Source organism: Rhinolophus hipposideros (assembly GCF_964194185.1).
Source record: "Rhinolophus hipposideros genome assembly, chromosome: 8".
In the NCBI taxonomy this organism is placed as follows: Eukaryota; Metazoa; Chordata; class Mammalia; order Chiroptera; family Rhinolophidae; genus Rhinolophus; species Rhinolophus hipposideros.
Window position 1 is genome coordinate 73,119,349 of NC_138054.1, and position 18,082 is coordinate 73,137,430.

Below are 18,082 nucleotides of genomic sequence, written 5' to 3' on the forward strand. Positions count from 1 at the left end.
ACTCTCAGCTGAGTGTGATGGTCAGCATCTCGGACGCCAGAATGGCTGCTGAGAGATCACTGAGCTCAACCCTGTCATTCTACAGATAAGAAAGCTCAGGCCCAAATGGGAAGACACCAGCCTGTGGGGCATAGCCAGGCCCAACCCAGGTCTCCCGACTCCCAGGCATCTGCTCTTTTCTCACATTTAATCTCCCCCCTGTGGATTCTGGTGCCTCCTCCCAGCCCCTGGGAACCTGGAGTCTGAGCAGGAGAAAGGGAGTGGCCAGGGCCCCCACAGCACCAGGCACCAAGAGCTGGGTGCCTTCCTCTGTCCTCCTCCCCAGAGAGAAGGGAGAATTGGCCTGGACGCCAATGGCCCCTCCTCTAGGACACAGCCAGTTGGTGCGTGCCCACACGTGATACCTTCCTTGCTGGCAACAGGGTCCAGAGCCAGCACCAGCCACAGCAAGGACAAAGCCACCCAGGCAGCTGCGAGAGCCACAGGGAGTTGAAGGTAAGTGAGGGCATCAGGAATGATGGCCCAAAGGGCTCCCCTGATTCAATGGCACAGCCCGGGGACCGGGAGTGGTTTGGGGATGTGGGAATCTTTTTTTCTCAGAGAGGGGGCTTTTTCCCCCTCACTCCCTGTAGGCTGAGCCCCTGGGCATGCTTCCTCTGCTCACTGCAAACCCCAGGCTGAAGCCCCTGCCTGAGCAAACTGCCAGGTCTACAAGGCAGGAGCCAGGTCCTGGATCCCAGCAGCTCTGCTCCTGCCACTAGGAGAAGGGAGATGCAGATAAGTGCTCCAGGAGGTCCCAGGAAAAGCAGAGACTGGCTAGAGGTGTGTGTATCTCACAGGAGTGGGGCTATGGGCCAAGACCTGGGTGAACCTTGCTAAACCTGTGTGGGCCCTGGCTCTGTCATTGACTCACCAATGACCCTGGACGGCTGCCTCCATCTCCGCCTTGTGGGTGTCTATTCCTCGTTGGTTTAGCGAGAGGGAAGGGTGGCCCTGGGCTATGGGGCAACCCCTGGTTCTAAGGTTCTCGATGGAGGCAGCCTCTTGGAATTTGCCCAACAATACCCACCCCCTTCACCCTCCCTCTTTTTCTGTCACACTTCTGAAATGCCCTCCTTTATCCCTTCTGTTCCTCCATCAAAACTTATCCTTTTGTGTTCCTCAGGGTAACTGGCTTAAGGTTTGAGATGCGCCCCCCTCTTCTACTTATGCACATTTATAATAGGAGCCACTCCAAAAGAGTGGCTAGTGGTGGGATTTCAGGCACCACTCCAAGCAGGCGGGGGAAAGATTGTAGAGGGGATAGGGAACAAGAGGGGACTTCTTACGACTCCATGCAGGCAGCACTACAGCAGCTGTTCCTGTGTGGTCACATACCCAGTTAGGAATCACGGTGCCTCCCATGTGCAGAGCCAATCCAAGTTTTACTCTTGACCCAGCCTTCAGCCCTCACTCCTCACCAACACCCGGATACAGGCCAATGGCAACACAACACAGCCCTTTTACGTTTCCACAGGCTTCCTGTGGAGGCGGAAAAGCTGTGCATATAATGCTAGAACCAGAGTATTCAAGAATATGGGATCCCAAATGGAGAGTTCTAAGCAGATTTTGGTCCTTAACAGCTCTGCTTTTGTACACTTACTCACTGCCTAGAATGCCCTTGCCCTCCTTTTCTTCCTATTGAAATTGTACTCATCCTTCACGTCCCACTCAAGGCAAAGCTGTCCCAGTCGTTCAGGTCCAGCAGAACTCAGTGCTCTGGGCTCCTGCAGCACGCTGGTCTCCCACTACCACTGGACCATGAGAATCTTGAAGCAGGGATCATGCCCCCCAGCTCTGCCCACTGGGTACAGAGAGAGCCTCAGAAAATGTTTGCTGGCTGGAGGTAGTGTCAAAGCTGGAATCATGAAACCACCTCGTCTCCAGGTTGGGAGGGGTCTTAGAGACTAGAGATAGCCCCTCCCTAAAGATGCTTAAATGGAAGCTGAGCCCCCTGGGTGAGCCCACTGACCACCCCCAGCCGAGTCTGCACCGGGCAAACCAGGGAGCTGGCAAAGCCTAGGAAAGTTGTTTGTTTGCCTTTTTAAAAAAATATAAAATAACTTGCGGCTTATTGTAAAAATGTTCAAATAAATGTAAAAATACCGCAGAAAGTTCCCTCACCAGCCCCAGAAGTCAACAGCTATTAACAGATCTGGTGCAGATCCTTCCAGGCATTTTTGCTTATACAGAAACAGAATTTTCTTTTACAAAAATATGATCATTTTTCATCTTTCTATGTGTTCTGTGGAATAAAGCCCTACAAAAGGAAGTATTGGTCAAAAATCTTGTTCATTTAAAACATGTTGTTTTCTTATAACATACTCATTGTGGAAAATTTGGAAAACACAGTCAAGACGCACAAAGTAAAAATCACCCATCAGCCACCATTCCGAGATAACCACTGATAGCGTTTTGGTGATAAGGTTCACAGTCTTTTTCCCTTGTATAAGTATGTTTATTTACAAAAATGGGAACACAGTCCCCTATCATTCTGCAGCGTATTCGGGTTGTTGTTGTTTTTTTTTGAGGGGGGGTGTTCTGACACTTAATAACAGATTGTGAGCACTCCCCCCTGTTGTTAAATAGTCTTTCAAAGTATCAGTTTAGTAGGATAAGGGGTCCTTGACCTTGGGGCCCACCTAGAAGCCTGCTTTTCCTGACCCCCATTCTGAGTAGGGAGCCTGCTGCAGCAGTTGGCTAGACCCCGTTGCTCCCAGGTGTGACCTTGGTCTGCCCCCTCCCTCTCAGAAAGAGAATGCCCAGGAGGCCTGAGCACCTGCCACCTTGACCACTCCTGAGCCGAGGCCCCGACACCACACTGATGGGCACACAGCCCCCCTGTAACTTCTCCACTGATGCTCACCGGTGCAGTAAGTAGACACCTGACCCTTCCCTCTGCCACTTTCCTGGACCCTGGGCTCCTCTGATCCTGCTGCCAACCCAAGACCTAGAATGAGAGGGAGGTAGGGGATTGAGTGGCCCTGACCTTGAAGCGGTGGAGGGCTCCTGGACTCCAGTTGGTGGGGCAGGCAAGTGCCACTTGCCCTTGTACTTTAGCCAGCTTTCCCTCACACTGATGGGACTGAGGAAGGAATGGGTGGGCAGGTCTGTAGAAGCGGAGGCAGGGGAGAGGGCTGCGCTACTTGAAAGTTTTCTGGTTCCCAAAGCAAATACCAAACTTCCCAGCTCAATCAGGTGCTCTGCCCCAGGAATTTTCTAGTCAAATAGTGTGGAATTAAGTGTGATCTTGAGCAAGATCCTTCTCCACTCTGGGGTGTGTGTGTCAGGGGGGTGTCGCAGTCTCCTCCCCAATATATCACATGGTTCTAAGACACCTTCCCAGCTCTGGTTCTATAACCCAATTTGAACCCATGTTTTCAAATGCTCTCTTTTCTCTCAAAGTCCCTGAAATCTTTATGATTTGTTGAATTAAATTGTGTACCAGGCCTTGTTTGAGGCATTATTATTGGTTGGTGCAAAAGTAATTGCGTTTTTTGCAATTATTTTTAACCTTTTAAACCACAATTACTTTTGCACCAACCTAATAACATGATTATCATTATTAGCTATTATCTCATTTAATCCTCACAACAAAAGAATGTACCACTTTTATCCGTTTTACAGATAAAAACACTAAGTCCGGAGAGTTAAGATGATTTTCCAATTAAGCGGTAGAGCTCAGGCTGGACCCCGAAGCTGTGACTCCCAAACCCGTGCTCCTTATTATCCTCCCCTCCCCATACCACTCTGTCATGTGTACAGGGATCATTCTTCCCTTGAAGAAACAGAGGCCAGAGAAGGGAGATGAATTCCTCAAGGTCACATAGTAAGTTGATGGCAGAGCCCTGGCTAGTTTTCAAAGAGGGAAGCTGGTGAACCAGAAACAGCCCTTGGGCTAGAGTCAAGCACCCCAAACGGAACAGGGCAGGGAGGTCGAGTGGGGAAGCCTGTGTTTGTTCAGCCCAGCCTGGACCACCCTCCCCCAGCTCAGTCCAGAGAAGTGTTGACTTTGGGCAAGTCCCACTGGAAGAAAAGGTGACATTTCCTGTAGAGTAGGGGAGGACTGGGCCACAGGAACCCCCCTTCTTCTTCACTCTCCTCCAAGACAGCCCTACTGTCTCTCCACTCCCTTATTTAATGTCTGACCCACAAATCCCTACTGAGTGCCTACTACGGACTAGCGCTCAGATAAGCAATGACAGGTGCACCCCAGGTGCCTATCCAGGAGTTGACAGTAACCAGGCAATCCCAGCACATGTGCTGCAGGCGAGGCTAGGACAGCAGGGGTGTCACAGGAATTCAGAGAACAGGGGCTGTCTGGAGGAGGGAGTGCTGAAGCTGAGACCTGTCAGGTGAGTAAGAATCAGGCAAAGTGTTTCAGGGAGGGCGAAAAGCATTTGCAAGGGATAGGAGGCCGGAAATGCAGTCATGTGGCTGAGGGTCAAATGTGAGGCAGGGGTGCAGAGTGATGAAGTGGGAGAGGAAAGCAGGACCAGGCCATGCCATGCCGTGGGCCACCTGAGGGCAATGGGGAGCCACGACAAGGTTCAGGCAGGGAGGGGGTGTGGTCATATTTGTATGGGACAGAGCAAAGCTGGAGGCAGGGAGTCTATGGAGAAGGCTGAAAGGCTGATGAGGCTAAAGCACCTTCAGGGGTGGAGTGAAAGGACAAGTGAAAGAGGGCAGAAGTGAGAAGCCAGGGAATCCTCCCAGGAGCGCTGGGGGCTATTCCACAGCTGTATTGCTTAGCCTCGCGCCCGTTTCAGAGAGGACAGGCACAGCAAGCTGGCAGTTCCGTGGAACGAGACCCAGAGGCCCCATGTTGCCACTAGTACCAGCAGAACCCTTGGTATTTGGTTTTTATAGTCTCTACAGCACTGTATCCCTGGGTAAACATGTTTGATGGCAGGGAGCCCATTAGCTCTGCATCCCATCCTACAACCGGACAATAATGATTAGGAGGATCCTCTTGTGACCTGACTGGTCCTAGCTCTGACCTCTGAGCCCCCCAGACAATACTCTTCCTTTCCATAAGACAGCTCTTTCCAGTTCCTCTGTTTATTCCTTCACAAAGGACATCTTCCCATTCTTCAGATGAATAAACCGAGACAGTAGTATTGGATTTTTCTGCTCCCTAAGCACCTTAGCTGACAGGGGAAAAGGGAAGTCAGCCTGGGTTTGAATCTTGGCCTTGACTACTTCCCAGCCAGGTGATCTCAGGCAAGACACTTTACCTCACTAGCCTCAGTTTTCCCATCTGGAAAATAAAAATAACAATAATATCTACCCTTGCGGAGTTGCTATGAGGACCAAATGAGTCAACCTAATTGTAATACCTAATGACAGCTAGAAATGATGGCGTGACTATCATGTGCCAGGCGTTGTCTTACTGGGCTGGGCCACATGCCTGACCCACGGTGAGTGTTCAGGACGTACGTGGACAGCATGAAGCCTGGCAGCATGCAGACCTGGTTTCACATCCTGCCGATGCCCCTTACTAACTTTTTCACCTTAGACAAGCCAGCCACTGTACCTCCTTCTCCATCTGATAAGCGGTCATCGCAGAGGCAGCCTGCCAGGTTGGATAAGACAGGCATGTAAGGCACCTGTTGTTATTAGTATCACTTCTCTCCCATGCACCAAACACTTCTAAGTGCCAAACACTGGGGCACGGGGCGGAGAACTATTGGCCACTTGCCTACGGTCACTCAATTTTGCCTCCAAATCCGTTCTTGCCCTGCACCACGTCCCCATGCCCCCTCTAGACCTGGAACCCCGATGTGGTGTGGGCCATGGCTGCTGAGGGCAGGGGCACAACCTGCCCCAGGGAAGCAGTCCACTACCCCTGCCCTGACACCTCCATCCCTTCACCAGACGTGGGCTTTGCAGGCTATGGCCATCATCATTCCAGCTCTGCTCCCCTCGTCCACACTGCTGGTTGTCAGCTGCATCGTATGGAAGACAAGCCGCTGGTGGTCTCGGGTCACCTACCCCAGCCCGCAATCCCCGTGAGGCATCCAGGTAAGCCACTCAAGGACCACAAGGACAGCGAGTTCCGTTTCTGTTTTACTCTTACTGTCCTTGTGCACAACGCTTGGGGAAAGCCCTATCACATCTGTATTGCCCAAAGGTGACACGTAACCCTTAAGTCAAAGGAGAAATTCTCCTTACTCTCTTGAGGCAACAAGGGATGATGTGCTGAGCTGGAAAAAGCCTCGCAGAGGACACAACTCCGTTATGCGACCTCAGAGTCTTCTGTACGTTTGTCCACATTCTACTGGACGTTAACTCAGCAATGCCTTGGGTCAAGGAAGCCCATTCTGCGGCCCCTGTAACTGTGGCCTGAGTGACTATGGACCAAGGCTACCTTTGGACACACACTGTCCACCACACTTCCCTGGAACCACCCTCTCCAGCCAGGTGGGGCCTCCACAGGGAACGTTACTAAGAAGCAAGATATCCTCCTCCAGGGACTGGATGAAAGCACTCCTGGTTTCACTCCAGTTGGGGTGTGGCTACGAGTATCACATTATCCAGGACTTGCAGTCCTTAGAATTTTCCACTTCTCATATCTGAAAACACTCCCATTGCCTACGCTTTCCCGAGCTCATGGAGTTTCAGTGTATTATTATATGTTCTAGTGAGGAACACAACCCTAAAGCCCCTGACAGGCAAAGCTTGGCTGGCATGGAAACTGCAAAGGCCCTGGAGCCCTGCCCAGCCTAGAGCCTCCCTTCTCCATTATCTGCTGCCTGAGCTCTGGGATTCAGATGGGCAACAAAGTGAGGCAATGGGTCTCACAGCTAATACAAAAGCCCAGAATTTTCACCACTGCCCTAAGATCTCAAGACATCTGCTCTGTCTGCCAGCCACAGATTAACAGCTTATTCCACTCATCCAACGATACTCAAGTGTGTACCCTGTGCCAGGCATGCCAGGTGGCTTTATAACAACAAATGAGATCCATACTAGCAACCTAGTGGCTGAAACAGAATAATGACGACAGAGTATGAGAAGAACTTGCATGGGGTACAGGAGTCTGTGCAGCATAAAGGAGAGGCCACTAAACAGCCAGGAGAGGATGGTTAAGGAAAGCTTCCAAGAAGTAGCATCTAAACAGAGACCTGAAGGATGACTAGGAACTTGCTGAAAGGAAGGTGCGAAAGATAGTACAGTCAGAGGGAACAGTAAGTACAGTGTAAACTATGGCCCATCTCCTGGTTTTATAAAGTTTTATTGAAACATAGTTATGTCAATACATAAGTAAATACATTCACTTATGTATTGTCTCTGGCTGCTTTCACTCTACACAGTAGGCTGAAATAGTTGTGACAGAAACGCTGTGGCTTGCAAAGCATAAAACTACCTGGCCCTTGATAGAAAGAGTTTGCTGACTTCTTGGGGTAGAGAGCTTATGTTGCCGTTTAGGAACATAGTGGCTAGAGGGTAGGGGTAGAAAATGTGCGCTAGGCCGCACACAATGAATCCTTTTTCCCATAGCCATAGTGGATTGATCCAGGAGTAGACACACCTGATTTAAACCGACCTCGTCAGATTCTCTCTTCCTAGGAATTTGAAATATGGAACGTAAGACCCAGAAATGGAACCAAGTCACATTAATGTCTATGAATCTCTCCTGCTGAGAACCCAAGACTGGTTAATCAACAATTCCTTTGATTCAGAAGGCCCTTACAATCAATCCCGCAAACTTCTAATTTTGATTTTCCTTCAAAGTCAATTTCTGTTACTTTCGGAAAAAACTTTAACTAAAATTACAGGAATGGAGAGATGAAGTTGGCAGTGCATACAGCTTAAATCAGCATGGTCCTGACACAATAAACTGCATTGAAGAAAACATAGGTACTAAACTTATGGACCTTGGGTTCAAAGAGCATTTTATGAATTTGACTCCAAAGGCAATGGAAGTAAAAACTAAAATAAACAAATGGGATTATATGAAACTGAAAAGCTTCTGCACAGCAAAAGAAACTATTGACAAAATAATGAGGCAACCAACTGAATGGGAGAAGATTTTCGCAAACAGTTCCTCTGATAAGGGGATAATATCCAAAATATACAAGGAACTCATGAAACTCAACAACAAAAAAACAAACAACCCAATTGAAAAATGGACAGAGGACCTGAAGAGACATTTCTCCAAAGAGGATATACAAATGGCAAATAGACATATGAAAAAATGCTCAACATCGCTAATCATCAGAGAAATGCAAATGAAAACCACAATGAGATATCACCTCACCCCAGTCAGAATGGCTTTCATCAACAAAACAAATAGTAACAAGTGTTGGAGAGGCTGTGGAGAAAAAGGAACTCTCATACACTGTTGGTGGGAATGCAGACTGGTGCAGCTGCTATGGAAGGCAGTGTGGAGGTTCCTCAAGAAATTACGAATAGAATTACCATATGACCCAGCAATCGCTCTCCTGGGTATCTACCCCAAAAATATAAAAGCATTTCTCTATAGAGACACGTGTACGCCAATGTTCATTGCAGCTTTGTTTACGGTGGCCAAGACATGGAAACAACCAAAATGTCCTTCGATAGATGAATGGATAAAGAAGTTGTGGTACATATACACAATGGAATACTATTCGGCGTTAAGGAAAGATGATATAGGAGCATTTGTGACAACATGGATGGATCTCGAGAGAATAATGCTAAGTGAAATAAGTCAGACAGAAAAAGCAGAGAACCCTATGATTTCACTGATATGTGGTATATAAACCAAAAAGAACAAGACAAACAAATGAGAAACAAAAACTCATAGACACAGACAATAATTTAGTGGTTACCAGAGGGTAAGGGGGTGGGGGGTGGGTGATGAGGGTAAAGGGGATCAAATATATGGTGATGGAAGGAGAACTGACTCTGGGTGGTGAACACACAATGGGATTTATAGACGATGTAATACAGAATTGTACACCTGAAATCTATGTAAATTTACTAACAATTGTCACCCCAATAAAATTAATTAAAAAAAAAAATCAGCATGGTCCAATATAAGTATAATGTGAACCACATATATAATTTCACATCTTCTAGTGGCCACATTTTAAACAGTAAAAAGAAATTAGTGAAATTAATTTTAATGTATTTTATTTCACCCAACATATACAAAATATTATGATTTCAGTGTGTAGTCAATATTAAAAATTGTTAGTGTGATATTTTACAAGATTCTCCTTGAACTGTATCTTTGAAATCTAGGGTGTATTTTACACTTATAGCAAATTTTAGGTCATACTAGCCACATTTCAAGTGCTCCATAGTCACATAAGCTGGTGGCAAATATAATAGCACAGGTTTAGACCCTCAGGGTTGTGGGGGCCCTGGCTAAAAAGTCATGGCCTCATTCTGGAAAAAAGTGAGCATACCCTGAAGAGATTCAAGCCAGGAAGTAACATGATAAAAATTTCATTTTAGGAAGATCACTCTGACTTTCACTTAAAGAATGGACTGAATAGAAGTTGAGACTAGAGTCGGGGAGATCAGTTAGGAGGAGGTGAAGTCATCCAAATGAGAGATGAGAGATGATGATGAGGATGGACGTCAGCAGTGGCAGGGATATTGAGAAGCAGTTGAAGTCGAGATGCTTAGGGAGCTGACCCAACACACCTAATTATCATCCTTGCCTCCTCCCCTCTAAAGTTATTGTTACAGGCGCAGGGGTACTTGCCCCTCTCAGGATAGAAATCAAGAGAGTGGCTGAGGCATTTTTGCAGAGAGAGAGGTTTTTTAAAGCGAAAATTTGATGCACCAAGGTAGTGCACTCCGGAAAAGAATGGATGTGGCTCCCCGGGTTTCCAGGCACAGCTGTTTTATGGGCTCTTGGGGTTAGGGGTCACCGTTTACCCTTTCCACTCTCCCTCCCCCAAAGTATGTGAGGTGGGTCCTTCCCTGTGCCTCTGCAGTGTACCTACATGCCACTTCATACATTGCATGTCTCATTAGCATCTTAAATCTCCACCTAGGGGTGTATTAGGGTTGTTTTGCTATGATAATGAGGAAAAGTTAACTATAGGACAGCTCTTTTAACTAATATGCAAAGGTGAGTTTAGTAATTTTCCCTGGGCTCACTGATCTCTTCTGCAATTATGGTTCTATCCATTCATTGTCTTATTGGCTGAGGAATGTGACTCAAGGTTGCTCTCCCCAACTGCAGGTTTCAGCTATGCGACTACCTACTGCACTATTTCCCACCTACACACTTTTTTGCATCTCCTCCGCTCCACCCCATTCCAAATATCTTCCCCTTTCTCTCTGGCAACCAAAGATGCAACCTGCCTCCACTGGTTACTATCTACGCAAATTACTTCATATTTAAGCCTGTTTCCTCATTTGTAAATGGAAATATTTAAGTGGTTACTATGGCTATCGTGTATAAGGTACCGTTCTAACCTCTGTAAATATGTGTATTTCATCCTTAGAACAATAGTATGAGGTAGGCACTATTATTGCATTTCACAGACACAGAAACTGGCACAGAGTGTTGCAGCAGGAAATATGGGTAGCGACTGGCAGAATCAGGATTCCAACACAGGCAGGGATGGGTGGGAATCTGTGTCATACCATCCACTTCACAGACCTGTGTGGATTAAGTGATCTAATTCGAGTGAAGGGCAAGGGCAGGGCATGGCACGCAGTCAGTACTCTATTTGAGTACGTACACCTTGGCCTCCAAGTCCAGAACTCGCTCAAAGCCCCTGATTTCCTGCGTGAACACGTCCGGTGTGTCCTCTCCGGTATGACATGGATGGGTGAAGAGGCCACCAGAGACGAGCCCCCTAGATCCACACAGTCCTGGGTCCTTTACCCTAAGATGCTCTTGCTAAGTGGAAGCCGAAGTAGCTTGTAGGCAAGGAGCCCACCTCCAGGGTGACTTCCGGCCTTTCTAGCTGAGCAGGGGGCCGGGTCGCCCCCTTTCCACGTCGCCTGCGTCCTGGGCTCACCACTTTCCCGTGGGTGTCCCGGTTTTCAACGGGTGGAGACTGGGAGCTGCGTCTGGGTCGTTGTACCTACGGTTTCCGCTGTCATTTCTGGCTGTTTGGTGGAGGCAGACCCTCCTCCGGGCCGGCAGAGGGCGCGAGCGCTCGTGGCTCGAAACCTGCACGCATCTGGGACACCGAAGCCAAGCCACCGGGAATCCTCCCGGGAGTCTGCGGGGAGTGATCGCAGGCTTCGGGGGCTTGGAAGCGCATCATCGAGGGTCCACGATGCAGTGGTGAAGAGCATCGTTTTTCCAAATTAAAACACTGAGCTCTTAGAGGAAGACGCTCGCTCTATTCACTCGTGGAGACCAGAGCGCTTGCACACAGCTCCTCGGAGCAGAGGGACGGCCCCTTGGGGAGTTGGGCTCCGCCTGAGGAGTCCCTGGGGCCAGCCTCCCAGAACCATATCCCCAGGCCACAGATGGGGAAAACAAAACCCGGAGGGAGACAGAGACTTGCTGGGTAGGGTTGCCAGATTTAGTAAATAACAGTCAGGGTGCCTCGTTAAAATTGAATTTCAGGTGAACAGCAATGGTGTAGAGTAAGTATATCCCAAATGTTGCATGGGATATGCGTTTACTAAAAGATTAGCCATCGTTTATCTGAATTCAGAATTAACTAGGTGGCCTGTACTTTATCTGATAGTCCTAGGCCACAGTCACCCAGCTGAGTGGAAGAGCAGAAAGAGCTACTGAAACATCCTATGTACCTCCCCACCTGTGACTCAGGAGTATGTGGACCTGCACTCTTCCTCGGGGTAACCCTGAGGTGGCCTGCAGGGACCACAGCCCATTCCAGCCAGTGGTCCGCCCTCTGCAGGCACTAGGCTGCTGTTCAGAAGCTGAGCAGAAGGGGCCAGATATCCACCCCTCAGGATTCAGGGGTACCCCTCACCCTCCAAGACTAGTTTCAAAACACTAAACACTTTGTGCCAAGCACAAACCTAGGCTCCACATGGCACTGGCAAGTAGGAGAAACTCCCCCCCTTTTTTTTTTTAAATTAACCAATTTGCAGGAAGACAAGTAGAAAAAGTAGAATACACTGTGATCAACAGTTCTTTAACGTGGGTAAATGCAGGATGCTATGAAAGCTCAGAGAAGCAATACCAAACCACAGCATAGAGTAAGACAAAAGGAAGAGATACCCATGCTGAGAATTGAACAATTCATTCAACTGTTATTTATTGAACATCTATGTGTAGGGTGGTAATTAGGCACTGGGAACACAGCAGTAAACACATGTGTGCCCTTAAGAGCTTAATTCTAAATAAAGTGTATGTCAGAAGGTAGTCTATGGAGAGAAAAAAGTAAGGCTACTAAGGGGATTAAGGAATGCTGGGATGGGAGTGGGGAAGTTACAGTTTTAAAGAGAATGGTCAGAAAGTCCTCACTGAGGTGACATTTGAGCAAAGACCTGTAGGGGTGAGGGGGAAAGATCATGAGGGTGTTTGGGTTTGTAAGGAAATGTGCTTGGCATGTTAGAGGAACACCAAGAAGGGAGTGATGTACTACCTTCAACATAGCTCTAAGGAATTTTTAATGATACTTTTGACAATGTGTATCTTGCCTGAAATATTATCTTTAGAATCTTTAATTTCTCTTAAATGTGACTCCACATAACTAGATGGGGAGCCACTTCAAATAGTGTTCAGAAAAGGCCTTTCCTCAGAAGGCGACATGTAAAGTGACCTTTACAATGAGAATGAGCCAGCCCTGGAGAAGCTGGAAGAAGAGCTATTTAGGCCAAGAGAACAGTAAGGGCAAAGGTCTGGAGTCAGGAAGGAGCTGGAAAAATGTGAGGAACTGAAAAGAGGCCAATAGGCTGGAGTATGGTGAGAAAAAGTAGCATGAGGTAAGACTGGAGAGGTGAGCAGAGGTCTCAGGCAATGTACCTTTTATTGGCATTACAATGGGAATCAACTGAAAAGTTTTCAGCAGAAGACTGACAAGATTGGATTCATGTTTCATGAAAAGATCCCTCTGACTGCTAGGAGGCTATATGGAATAATTTTGCTGATTGAATTTATTCATTCTTAGCTGCTCATCCCAGAGGTGACTGGAAGAGGGTTTAAAATGGAGCAAAGGTGCCTGACCAATGTGCTATACACCTGAAGAGCTGAAGTAGAATAATATTGAATGTCAACTATAACTAAATATATATGTACATATACATATATATATATATATATACACACACACACACACATACCCCGTGTTTCCCCGAAAATAAGACCTAGCCAGAGACAATCAGCTCTAATGCATCTTTTGGAGCAAAAATTAATATAAGACCGGTATTATATTATATTATATTATATTATTTATTATATTATATTGACCCAGTCTTATAGTAAAATAAGACCTGGTCTTATATTAATTTTTGCTCCAAAAGATGCATTAGAGCTGATTTTCACACGGGATGTGGAGAGCAACATAGGGAAGATAATCGATATTTAACAGCTATATAAGATGTCAGAGGCGTAGTAGCTTGGGAGGTGGGTTATCACTTTATGAGGTGTTTAAATGTCTAGCTATTACATTGCTTTGTACAGCTGAAACTAATAAATAAATAAATACTGAAAAAAATAAAATGGAGCAAAGGGTTGAGTGGGAGCTGCCATCCTGTTATCTCCCCTGTGGTCCCTTTATGGCCAGAATGAGCTGGCTTGGACAGGTAAGTTTCCTAGGGGAGGGAAGACACCCACCCAGAGAGCCACCATCTCCCTCCTGAGCAGGGATGGGCAGAGATGACAACTTGTGTCCCTCGGACCCCTGTCAGGCTCCCTGGCCAGGCTCTCCCTAACCAGGCTGCGGGTGAAGGAAGTACATGTTACCACCAGCCCACCAGGTCTCCCTGTGCCCCTCTTGAATACACTTTCAATCGTCTTCTCAAAGGTCCTGTCATGCTTCTGCTCCGGAACCACATGGGGCTCCATACGGCTGCAGAATTCAAACTCCGGGCGCTGGAATTCGGGGCCTTCTGTGAGTGCACTGCACTGTGAGCTCCTGGAGGACCCTCACAGGACTCATCTGCACATCACGTCTACCACAGGGCACGGCCACAGGAAGTGTTCAACAGATGCGCAACGAGCGACCTTTCAAGGTCACTTATTGAAGACCCGGGGCTGAGGACATTGTACCATTTTCTTATTTAATCCTCAGAATAACCCTCTGAGGGAAGTAAATTCATATTTAGCAGCCACATATTACAAATGGCTAAACAGATCGACAGGTTAAGTGCTATGTTTATTCGTTTGTCCATGTGGCATACACTGTTTGAGCACCTACTTTGTTCTAGGTGGTGAGAACATAGCGGTGAAAAAAATAAGGTTCCCACAGCCACGGAGCTCACCTTCTACAGGGGCTGACAGACAACACACAGACAAACATGTTATGGAGTATGTCGAGTGCTAACAGGGGCTGTGAAGAGGAAAAGCAGTTAAGGGAGAAGAGACTGGAAAGTGCTGTTTTCTAACGGGGTGATCAGAGAAGGCCCCTCCTAAAGAAAACACCTGAGCATAATCTGAGTAAAGTGAGTGAGCCCCACAGATAGCCTGTGAAGATCATTCCAGAGATGGGATAGTACATGTAGGCCTAATAGGGCCAGAGCTGCCTAGGAGTGGCGAGTAAGAAGGAAGAGAGGCAGTCAGAGAGATAGTTGGGTCAGGACTTTACGTTTTAATCTTGATGAAATGGGAATCGTGGGAGTGACAGGATCTGGCTGCTGAGTGCAGTGGACTGGGGAAGGGGAAAAGGGGTTCAGCTCCTGAGTGACAGAGGATGGTGGCTTGGTCTGGGGCAGTAGCAGTTTTGTTACCCTCCCATAGTGAGTGAGCACACAGGAGGAGCTTCAGGAGCTTCAGGTGGGTGGTGGCGAGGTGGTGTTGGAAGGAGGATCTCACTTAGGTGACGTCCCAGGCCAGGATGGGTCTGTGACAGGCCAACAAGACAGTGACTCCGGGGCAGCCAGAATGGCATGAGGGTTCACTGTCAGTGGATTGCTTAGGGAGGCGCTCAAAGAAGGCAAATGTCAGTGCAATCAGGAATCCAGGAGACCTCTGATCAGATTCCCCTTTACTGACCTGAAGCCCATTAACATTCTCCATGTTTAATGTGGGCTTTTTTTCTCTTTGGGAAAAAAAAAAAGAAAATAACAAAGAAAATAACTGAAAAGAAATGACTGTTTATTATTCTCACGTAAATCACATCAAGTGCTGTGTATATCTTTCTCAGAAAAGTAAATTTCACATTCTTGCAGTAAGTGTATCAAACAGTTGAAAGGCTCCAGGGAGAAATCTGTTCAAACTCTGTGCCAGCTGCTGTCACTTTAAAAGCCACAGAGAGCTCTGCCCCGTGAATCTGCCTCAGACAAGGTACTGAGATACACCTGGATCTCACTGCAGCCAGCTGTCGCAGCAGGGCACCTGCCGCCTTTGGAAGGAGATGCTGGGCCCCAGCAGAAAAATCTATTTGCCCTCTTCCGCCCCCACCACCAAAAAAAAAAAAAAAAAGAAAAGAAAAAAGCATGAGTGAGTCCAGATCTACTTGGGCATCAAAACAGAAGTCTCAGAAATAGTCATACAGTCAGAAGGCTGAACCGAGCATGGTAATACATAAAACATGGTTTTGGGTGAAGAACAAATGGGCAGTAGAATAACTTTCTGAGTGCTCTCTGGGTCTCTTAGTGTCCTGACCTTTCAGCCTATTTATTGTCAAAGTATCAATCTATAGGCCCAGCCTAGAAAAGGGAAACACCTCTGCTTTTGGCAAACACCTTGATTACTCACAACACATTTCCTCATTAGATGGCCTCAAAGCCATGTGCATGACCAGGATTAGCTGAGATACTGAAACAGAATGGTCAGGTGTAATATTGTGATTTATATTAAGAAATATATTTTTGGTCTTCATCCCCATTCCTGACACAGAGCTCCTAAAATCCTTGGACTTCCCTAAGTAATGAGTGACAAAGGTGTCCTTTGTTATGTCCCACACTCCAGGGAGGGGAAAGGGGCTGGAGACTGAGTTCAATCACCAATGGTCAATGATTTAATCAATCACACGTGTGTAATGAAGCCTCCATTAAAAAACCCAAAAGGACAGTTCACAGAGCGTCTGGGTTGGTGAACACATGAAAGTTCTGGGAGAGTGATGTGCTGAGAGAGAATGGAAGCTCCTCGCCATTTCTCCGTACCTCTTTGCCCTATGTATCTCTCCCATCTGGCTGTTCCTGAGTTCTATCCTTTTTTAATAAACTGGTAATCTAGTAAGTAAAATGTTTCTCTGAGTCCTGTGAGCCCCTCTAGCAAATTAGGCACGATATGTAAGGGTTTTGTTTTTTATCCATGTCCACAGCTTGGATAGAAGGGGGCTGATAGAACCTTAATTTATAGCCAGTTGGTCAGAAGCACAGGTGACAACCTGGACGTGGCGATTGGCCCCTGAAGTGGAGAGTGGAGGATGGAGCCCTTAACCTGTGGGATCTGAAGCTATCGTCACGTAGATAGTGTCAGAATTGAGTTGAATTGTAGGACACCTAGCTGGTGTTGGCGAATTGCTTTGTGGTGTGGAAAAAACACATGTACTAGGCTTAGCCAGAGAGAAGCTCAAGTGAATGTATGAACAATCGACATGAGGAGATCCAAGATGGTGGAGTAAACACTGTGCCTGCTTCCTTCCATGAACACATTAAAATTACAACTAAATTATAGAATAATCAATCTGAAGAACCATCTGAAGTCTAGTTGAACAAAGTTTTATAACTAAGGATATAAAGACGAAGCCACATCAAGACTGGTAGAAAAAGTGGAGACAAAATGAGCCAGCCCCACACCTCCATGTGGTAGTTGAAATCCAGAAGAGATATCTCGGCTGCGGAGTTTCCGACCCCCTCCCTCATCCCCTGAGAGGTGCGAGGGACCGCAGCCGCACACCAGTCTTCCCAGCCCAGAGTACTGCTGCTGGGAGGAGAAGCCCCCACAAAAACTGGCTCTGATAAACAGCCAGTTCTGGGCATCCAGGTGGATGGAAGGCTGTGGGAAACCCAGACATCCTCGTAAACGGCCCGCACGCAGACTCTCTCACTCGCAGGCACTCACCTTGGGCTCCAGCGCAGGGACAGTAACTCGGGAGGTATCAGAGACATATGGGTGGCAGACAGAGGAATGTGGTTTCAAGGTCAGGGCTGGAGGACAGTTGCCATTTTTCCTGTGTGAGGTCCTTCTCCCATGCAGCCTGGCAAGCGGCTGCCATCTTTAATGTATTGAGCCCGCCCCCAACTCTTAGGGCCAAATCTGAATCTGATTGGTCTGGGGCTCTGCCCTACTGACTCACTGGGACTCCGCCTCACCCAACTCCCCCAAGGCTGGAGGCACTTTCTCTGCAAGCAGCCAGCCCACCCACATTCTTTCTTGGAAAACAATTGGAGTCCACAGGCCCCAGGCAGGTGATGACTAGCCTCAGTGTGCTCTGAGACTTTTCCTGAGTAGCTCCAGGCTCAGCACTGGCACCAAACCAAATCTACTTTAACCTGGTGAACACAACTCTTTCCATTCTAATGACTCCCTATGACCCTGCCTCACCCAACTTGCACACCACACAAGGCTTTATCAGCGTCTGAACTTCAAGGGAGTTGGCAGGAGGCAGCAGGCCTTAGGGTGTCCTGGCTTTGTGCGGAGCTACCCCAACCCAGTACTCAGTTCACAGTGTGGCCTCTCCCACATGCCTCCAGGTTTAGCATAGGGAGTGATAAACTGCAGATCTTTGTAGCTCCTACCAAGTAGTATCCGGCTGGTCACAGGCAGTGGGTGACTTAGGCCTGTACCAGAGCGCCTCCCAAGAGGCCCCAGAACCAACATACTTGGAGGTTGGATTCAGACCACACCAGAGCACCCCCCCAATTAGCCCCACAAGTGGCACACATAAAAGGTGGTCTCATCAGGCATCAGAGCCCACTGGGGCAAATACCACTCACTGGGGTAAGCCCCCTCCACATCTGCTCATGAGCTGTGGACATGGATAAAAAAAACAAAACC

General features: G+C 47.6%; 1 long non-coding RNA gene across 1 annotated transcript; it reads left to right on the forward strand.

Annotated features, from left to right (window-relative positions):
- Window positions 1-427: 427 nt before the first annotated feature.
- LOC308500582 lies at window positions 428-8,789 on the forward strand. Its single transcript, XR_013993751.1, has 4 exons — window positions 428-495; window positions 633-822; window positions 2,791-2,912; window positions 5,917-8,789. It is a non-coding gene; the product is annotated as an uncharacterized lncRNA (long non-coding RNA).
- The last annotated feature ends 9,293 nt before the right edge of the window (window positions 8,790-18,082 follow it).